At 35.4% G+C, this 9,146-nt stretch overlaps 1 pseudogene; it reads left to right on the top strand.

Annotated features, from left to right (window-relative positions):
* The first annotated feature begins 5,398 nt into the window (after positions 1–5,398).
* Positions 5,399–7,942, top strand: LOC109090339 (annotated as a pseudogene).
* The last annotated feature ends 1,204 nt before the right edge of the window (positions 7,943–9,146 follow it).

Here is a 9,146-nt window from a genome sequence, read left to right as displayed (position 1 = left end):
CATATAGACTCAAGACTCAAATTACAATATTAGCCACGATAACCTAAAGCAGTTCATAACTCAACCAATTTTATTTCTCTGTCTGGCTGTTCATCCTCCCCTTTCTGCTGCTACTGTTTTCTCTGAACACACTCCCACACTGTCTGATAGACTGGAGCATTGGTATATATCTCCTGACACTCACAGATTGATTTGATTTCTAAATATATTTAATGAATCCTTCTAAACAATATGAATAACATTTATTAAAACAATTTCCCAGGCAAAACAGAAAATTTGGTTAAATATAAAAATTCATGCAGTATCCATATTTTTCTACGATGAGCTAATACATTAAGAAATATCATTACTGTCACCATACATCTGTACGGAAACAAAAAACTTTTTTTTTTTTTTTTGGTTTAATGGATAGTAGGGTGAGTGAATTAAGAAACCAGAGAGGCCAGAGTTTTCCTATTCTTTCCTCTCTGTAAACCTCCTCTATAGACATATATTTCAAGTCTCTGCATTTCCATGGTAACCCCTCGCCTCATCCATCACTAAAAGCTTTGATTGTGCGCTCTTATGAACTGTACAAAACATAGTTATTCAAGCTGATCACACACACAAACCGGTTTATGAATAATTATGGAGGCGGAGGTGTGGGGAAGGTTTTGAATATGTTTACTCAGAGTTTACAGTGATGATTTGTTGGATTTATAATGTGCAATGTAATGCAAGCATTAATGTATGAAGCCCTGAAATCCTCCAAGCCTGAGGCAGGAATGTTAGTGTAGAAAACAAAAAAACCTAACATACACAACAATATGTATTTGAGAGTTCCCATTGCTGCCCTGAGGCTTATGCTTTATAAAGGAATGAGGCACACTGCTCACATTATGCTGTGATTCATAAGCTTTAGCTCCGCAGGTGGGCTGCCTGACCTCAGTAATTCATGTGAAAACATGATTGAGATTATTCCCAATGTAATTTCTGTGAAAACATGATTATAGCGTCTCTAAGATGCCTCTGTACAGGTTGCTTTATGCAGATATGCATCAAAGTCTGTAAAGGACATGATTTGTATTCCATGTTTAATACGTTTAGTGACTCGATCTACAATAGGAATGGAGTCTGTCTCTCTCCTCTTGGTGTGTATAAAATTGAGTGTGTTTTGTATTAACATCTGGCCAGCTTTAAAACAGAAAGAGTCATAAATCACTCTGCACAGTTATTGCCTCCTTGACCACAACACACACACACACCTTTATATATCTTGGTGTGTGTGTGTGTGTGTGTGTGTGTGTGTGTGTGTGTGTGTGGTGTGTGTGTGTGTGTGTGTGTGTGTGTGTGTGTGTGTGTGTGTGTGTGTTGGTGTGTTTGTGTGTGCAGAAACAGTGAAACAGTCCTCATAAATAAAGCAAAACTATGTCTATAATAACATTTCAGAAGTATTGATGAGACTGCAGCACAAATTACACTAGAATAAATTATTAGTTTGAAGTTACTGTATCAGTGTATACTTGTTTTATATGTTGAAGGCATAAAAGAAGAAATGGATTAGTGTTTCATCTTCACTTGGACAAAATATCAAAATTCACATCTTTATTAGTTGATGGGAATTGATAGGTTAACTTTATATGTTGTAGCGATTTTCTAAGGCCTTGTTTGAAATGCAGTATTTGTAATAAAGGTCTTTCAAAGGTAATTCAGTGTATGATTTCCAAGATTTTCAATGAAGAAAATAAAAGAACAGTGATTAATTTTATTACTGAAGCAACACTGAACCCTAGTGTTAATACTTTCAAAGCCACGGAGTGATTTCTAATTAAAATAAAAAAACATATAATAAAATTGATCTACAGCAACGACAATAAAAACTCTATATATATACACACAAGTGATTACATCTCTTGGGCTCAAACCACTTTCTTCCTTCCCTTTGTTGTTCTTTTTGGTATACTCAAAACTAGTGCATTTAAAATGTGTTCTGTAATTTGCTTTGTGCACTTCTCTATGTCTTCTTCAAATGTAATCAGGTTTACTGACTTTTCACAGCATGTCCTAAATTTTTCCCAGTCTGCTTTTTCACAACACCATCTATTAATTGTACTTCATTCTTGAAAACATGTTTATATTAACAATAGTGAGAACTGGAAAGTGGTCACTTCCTAGAATCATTCTTGACACACCAATCACATGCATTTACCAAATTATCTGATACCAACATAAGATCTAAACATGATGTCTTATGCCTATTCACATCTATTCTTGTTCCCTGCCCATTATTAATGCTGACCAATGATCTTTCTTCCATCATTTCTTCAACTATGTTCCCATGTTTGTCTGTGATTGCTACCCCATAGACTATTATAGTATGTTGAAATCTCCACACCATATTTCTTTCCTGCATACATTCCCTGCTATTTCATTTAATTTGTATATATATATATATATATATATATATATATATATATATATATATATATATATATATATATATATATATATACGTATATATATATATATATATATATATATATATATATATATATATATATATATATATATATATACGTATATATATATATATATATATATATATATATATATATATATATATATATAATTTATAATATATGTGTATATATATATATAAATATATAATTTTTTAAATATAATCTTTTAATTTATAAATTTTATATAATTTAATTTATTTTTTTGCATGGATTATAGAAATTAATCAACTTAATATTTCCCTCTTTCCTTGAACTTCATATCTCAGCTATAGCACACTCCATATCTTCTGAACAGGGAACCTCCCTATAGGCCAACCCATCCTTAAGAAAGGTAATACACCCTCTGTGATACCTTACAGTACTATACCACAAAATCTAGTTGGCCTCGTAACCAAGTTTCTTGTACACATACTACATCTTGAACAACATCTTATTCATGAATGTACTTGTTAAATTCTTGACCATTAGCTATAAGGCTTCTCGCGTTCCATTGTAGTATGTGAAGTACAAACCCGATTCCAAAAAAGTTGGGACACTGTACAAATTGTGAATAAAAACAGAATGCAATGATGTGGAAGTTTCAAATTTCAATATTTATTCAGAATACAACATAGATGACATATCAAATGTTTAAACTGAGAAAATGTATCTTTTTAAGGGAAAAATAAGTTGATTTTAAATTTTCATGGCATCAACACATCTCAAAAAAGTTGGGACAAGGCCATATTTACCACTGTGTGGCATCCCCTCTTCTTTTTATAACAGTCTGCAAACGTCTGGGGACTGAGGCGAGACAAGTTTGCTCAAGTTTAGGAATAGGAATGTTGTCCCATTCTTGTCTAATACAGGCTTCTAGTTGCTCAACTGTCTTAAGTCTTCTTTTTCGCATCTTCCTCTTTATGATGCGGCAAATGTTTTCTATAAGTGAAAGATCTGAACTGCAGGCTGGCCATTTCAGTACCCGGATCATTCTTCTACGCAGCCATGATGTTGTAATTGATGCAGTATGTGGTCTGGCATTGTCATGTTAGAAAATGCAAGGTTTTCCCTGAAAGAGACGACATCTGGATGGGAGCATATGTTGTTCTAGAACTTGGATATACCTTTCAGCATTGATGGTGCCTTTCCAGATGTGTAAGCTGCCCATGCCACACGCACTCATGCAACCCCATACCATCAGAGATGCAGGCTTCTGAACTCAGCGCTGATAACAACTTGGGTTGTCCTTGTCCTCTTTAGTCTGGATGACATGGCGTCCCAGTTTTCCAAAAAGAACTTCAAATTTTGATTCGTCTGACCACAGAACAGTTTTCCACTTTGCCACAATCCATTTTAGATGAGCCTTGGCCCAGAGAAAATGCCTGCACTTCTGGATCATGTTTAGATATGGCTTCTTTTTTGACCTATAGAGTTTTAGCCGGCAACGGCGAATGGAACGGTGGATTGTGTTCACCGACAATGTTTTCTAGAAGTATTCCTGAGCCCATGTTGTGATTTCCATTACAGTAGCATTACTGTATGTGATGCAGTGCCGTCTAAGGGCCCAAAGATCATGGGCATCCAGTATGGTTATCGGCCTTGACACTTACACACAGAGATTGTTCCAGATTCTCTGAATCTTTGGATGATATTATGCACTGTAGATGATGATAACTTCAAACTCTTTGCAATTTTTCTCTGAGAAAATCCTTTCTGATATTGTTCCACTATTTTTCACCGCAGCATTGGGGGAATTGGTGATCCTCTGCCCATCTTGACTTCTGAGAGACACTGCCACTCTGAGAGGCTTTTTTATAACCAATCATGTTGCCAATTGACCTTGAGTTGCAAATTGGTCCTCCAGCTGTTCCTCATATGTACATTTAACTTTTCCGGCCTCTTATTGCTACCTGTCCCAACTTTTTTGGAATATGTAGCTCTCATGAAATCCAAAATGAGCCAATATTTGGCATGACATTTCAAAATGTCTCGCTTTCAACATTTGTTATGTTATCTATATTCTATTGTGAATAAAATATAAGTTTATGAGATTTGTAAATTATTCCATTCCTTTTTTACTCACAATTTGTACAGTGTCCCAACTTTTTTGGAATTGGGTTTGTACCATGATTAGCGTCCTAATCAGCAGTTTGTGTATTTCCTCCATTTTCAGTTACTGTCAACAATGCATGTATCTGATCTGCCTTGACGTCCCTCATGTCAAGAAATTTTCCTGCTGCCTCTACAATAGCCTTAATTCTGTCACTTTTCTTTTTTAACTGTGAAAGTTAACTTTCTTCACCACTAAAGTATCTTCATCAACTTTACATTTGTGCTCACAACCATTCTGCGTATGATTAACTGCTGTTATGTTTCTTTGGCCTATTCCACTGGAGTTTCTGTCGTTTGATCCTGTTCCTCTTACTTTCTTCAGTGGTTCTGCATATGATACTTTATTTAAAAACCTAACCTTCTGGACTTCTCTGGCTTCTCTCTGCACTTCACATCCTCCAAATGCTCTCCTTCACAGTTACAGCATTTAACCTTTGCATCCTTTTCACATTTACCATACTCATGCTGACCTCCACATCTAGCACACCTAAGCTTTCCTTTGCACTGCTGTGCTGTGTGCCCAATTTTTTAACACTTTTAGCATCTGAGAGGTTTGGGAATGTACTCTCTAACGCTGTAATTCATTTATCCCATTTGCACTGAATTAGGGAGGGTTTTCTCAAAATGCATTACCACACATAACGTTTCTTTTAATGATCCATCTTGTTTAGATTTTAACCGTGTAGCCTCAACTACTTGACCTCCCTGAATCTCATTTTTGACATCTTCCACTGACATACTTAATGGGACTCCTGAGATAACTCCTCTCACCTTTGTCATTGCTTCCGGGATATGAACCTTCATCCTTTCCCCTTGAAGTGAGGACATACTGAGAATCTTGTTGTTGTTTGCTGATTGCATGTACCAGTATTCTTTTATTGTTCATAAATCTTGCAAATTTAATTTTACCAATCTCCTTCTCAATTACCCTGGTAAGTTTAATTGGGTGGTAAGGCCCACCATCCTGGTTAAACTCAATTATAACTTTCCAGTCTCTCCCTTGTGTTTTCTCTAAATTCTTAGGTTTCTGTTTCTCATACTGGTTAGCTTACAGTTTCTTGCTATTGTTTCCCTCACCAGACTCGCTATATTTAGACCAACTTTTCCCTCTATTTCTTCCCCTCAAATCTCTTTTCAGTCTTGTATATCTGGCTGTCATCCATTGCCTTCTTCAAGTTACGTCCCCTTCCAGTAACTCCCCTCTCTTGCAGTCCAGAGACAGATGCTATTGCACAAGACAGGAACAGAGTCTGACACTCAGTCTGCACTTATCAGCAAACAACCCAGGAGCAGAAGTTGCTTTCTGAAGCACTGCAAATGGCATTGTGAAGCTTACTTTGTGAGGTAAGTTATCTTCAGATGACATCACAACCAATTAAAGATATATGTATATGATCATACAGTGAACATTTGTTTTCAGTTCAATTTTAAAGACAAAGTAGCAAAAGAATCAGGATGCATACGATTAACAATTCCATGCTGCAATAGAATATTTTCCAAATTTAGGATTGCAACCACCTTTAAAAGGTGGTAGATATCAGATATAACACAAAACGAGACATTACACACTCTTTACTTAACAAACATAATTTGCACTCATTAATGTTACAGATTTAGCTTAAAATTGTACTTAAAATTCAAATGCGAATAGCATGCCATGTGTTCTGTGTGGTTTAAACACTAAAATAGCTTTTTAAGTAACAAATTAGGCAATTCCCTTCATACAAACAAGATGCGTGTAACCCATCAAAGAGAATTTAAGCTCAAAAGGATTATCAGAAAACTACAACCAGTTTATGGAAAAAACAAGGGAAGCTATTCTGCTAGCACTGTGCTTTTTATTTGCCTTTTTGACAGCTCTGCTTGTCAGAGAAAGACAGATTGGAAATGATATATTGTATGCATCATGCAGAATTTGTTCTGTTATTTTACTACTGAGAGGAATATTTTTTTAATAGTGAAAAGTTAACTATTGGTTAACTCTGGTACATAGCATCAAATATAAACATTTAAGTTTAAAATTGTACATGGTCCCTTTAGAACAAAACAAATGCAGGAAAACATAACTTTTAAACATTTTTGTTAAAAAAACAAAGGGCTGCATAATGTACTGCAGAAGATCAGTGCAAGAATTTAAAATATGAGGGGTGGGGAGCAGATTGTCCATTTCTAATTATTCTAAGTCCCCCCAATGTCTATGGTGGTTACAGCCCAACTTTGGTTAAAATGCATTTGTATAAATTGCATATTGTTTTTGTTACAGAACTCTGCTTCCTATTCAGTTCTAATGGAAGACACAATGACTTCAACTCCAGATATAGATTATAATTATTATGATTATCAAAATGAATCTGTATACAGCCATGACACAGAAGAGCAACTTCATGAGAACTTACATCCTGGATACTGCAGGGAAGCAGCATGTATAATTACAGGGATCTTTAATGTGATCGTATTCCTTCTTGGCATCATTGGAAATGGTGCGGTGATCTGGATTACTGGTTTTAAGATGAAGAAGTCAGTGAACACCACCTGGTACCTGAGTCTGGCTCTGTCTGACTTCATTTTCTGCGCTACTCTCCCCTTTCACCATTGACTACATCTTGAAGAACAACTGGATCTTTGGGCTCTTCATGTGCAAGTTCAACTCTTTTGTTATGACCCTCAATATGTACAGCAGCATTTTCATCCTGGTCATCATTAGTGTGGATCGCTGCATCACCGTCAAGTTTCCCGTCTGGGCCCAGAATCAGCGCACCGTAAAGAAAGCTTCTGTAGTTGTTATGTTAGCTTGGTGTGTGTCGTCTTTGCTTAGCATTCCACCTGCCAAATTCAGAGAGATTATAAATATGGGATCAAAAGACATATGCTATGCCAACTATGAGAATCACCACAAAACTGTTGTGTTCATGCGCTTTACTTTTGGGTTTTTGATTCCATTCCTGACCATCTTCACCTGTTACTCCATCCTGATCCATAAACTAAGAGCAAACCAAATGTCCAAATCCACCAAGCCCTACAAGATCATGACGTTACTGATCACAACTTTTTTCATCTGTTGGTTGCCATTTCAAGTAGTTTCCATTTTAGAGTTGGACCGAACCAAGCACAGCTTAGCCTTTCACACAGCCCAACAAGTATCCGGCAGTCTCGCCTGTGCAAACAGCTTTCTAAACCCATTAATCTATGTATTCATGGCCAAGGACTTGAAGAAATGTTATTTCTTTCTTTCCAAGATTGAGAGCGCCATCGATGAGGAGACCTAAAGTGCTTTCAGAGAAACTTCAATTACCTGAAATTTTGTTGTGTCTGTTGCATGTTTGAGCTTGGAAATTTAAAAGTAGAAGTTAAAAGACTGTAAATAGACGTTCAATATAAGCTACTTTACAAGTCATTGTATTTTGTCTATGAGAGCCATATTAAACATTTACAGGTTATTTTTTTGGGGGGGTTAAAATTAAAAGAATTTGGGGTTTTTGAATATATGTATTAAACATCATTTGGGCAAGATCGACAAATGTTTTCATGCTCCACCTCTCTCTCTCTCTCTCTCTCTCTCGCCAACATATACATGCAAATATATAATAAAAATCTTGTTCTAACCATTCTGTTTCCTTAAGTGCTGGGAATTATCTTAATTATTAAATATGCCTATAAATTAAATCCATACACAATACATTCAGAAAGACACTTTAGCATTGTTCATTTTTGATATGATAAACATTGTGATACTTCCTATCTTTCAATACTTCCTGCTTATAAGCATTGCAGAAATATATTTGTATGTATTTGGTAGTTTATGCTTTATTTTCTAAGATTTATAGACCTGATTTGCAGTTTTCATAAAAAAGATGCAGGGCTGAAGACTGTAACTCAAATGGTCGCAATGTAACAAAATGTAAAAATTTAAGACAATAGTTTAAAACCAAGACTCCTTGTCATCCATATGTGGTTCCTGTATCATTTTTATCATATTAACAAAGATGCTTAATTTAGCTCTGAGCACTGGCTGCTCAAGTGCTGCTCGTATCAGACCTTCCCTGTGAAACCAGCACAAAACAACAGACAAGTAGATGAGAGATTCGTAAAACCAGGGCTCACCTAAGACTTTTGAATATTTATGATTTGATGGAGTGTTTCAGAAAGTATGTTCTTTAGAAAACTGTTGTAGCCTGGAAACTTGTTTGTGCCATTTCCTTAAAACAACAATAAAAATGATTCTAGGAAGTTCAACAAGCATTTAAAACGCAGTGCCAATACAGCTTTAAAGAGAGAACGAAACTGCATAAATGTTTTTTTTTCTTTTCTAGTTTCTTCAGCAATTTCACCAAATGCACACAGAAATAAATAATAAATGTAAAAAATAAAAAAAAAAAAAAATTAAAAAAAAAAAGAAAGAAAACAAAGACACTTACAATCATATTCAAATCTATAAATAAATAAGCAAGCAAGCAACTACATACATAAATAAATAAATGTTGGGCCTCTGAGAATTTGGGGGCGTTACAATTTATTGATCTGATCTGATGCACCATCCAAACAAATATAAAACCTTTC

The sequence above is a fragment of the Cyprinus carpio genome, chromosome B5, assembly GCF_018340385.1.
Source record: "Cyprinus carpio isolate SPL01 chromosome B5, ASM1834038v1, whole genome shotgun sequence".
Taxonomy (NCBI): Eukaryota; Metazoa; Chordata; class Actinopteri; order Cypriniformes; family Cyprinidae; genus Cyprinus; species Cyprinus carpio.
Note: the sequence above shows the minus strand (reverse complement) of the source record. Positions and strands in the feature narration are given on the sequence as shown.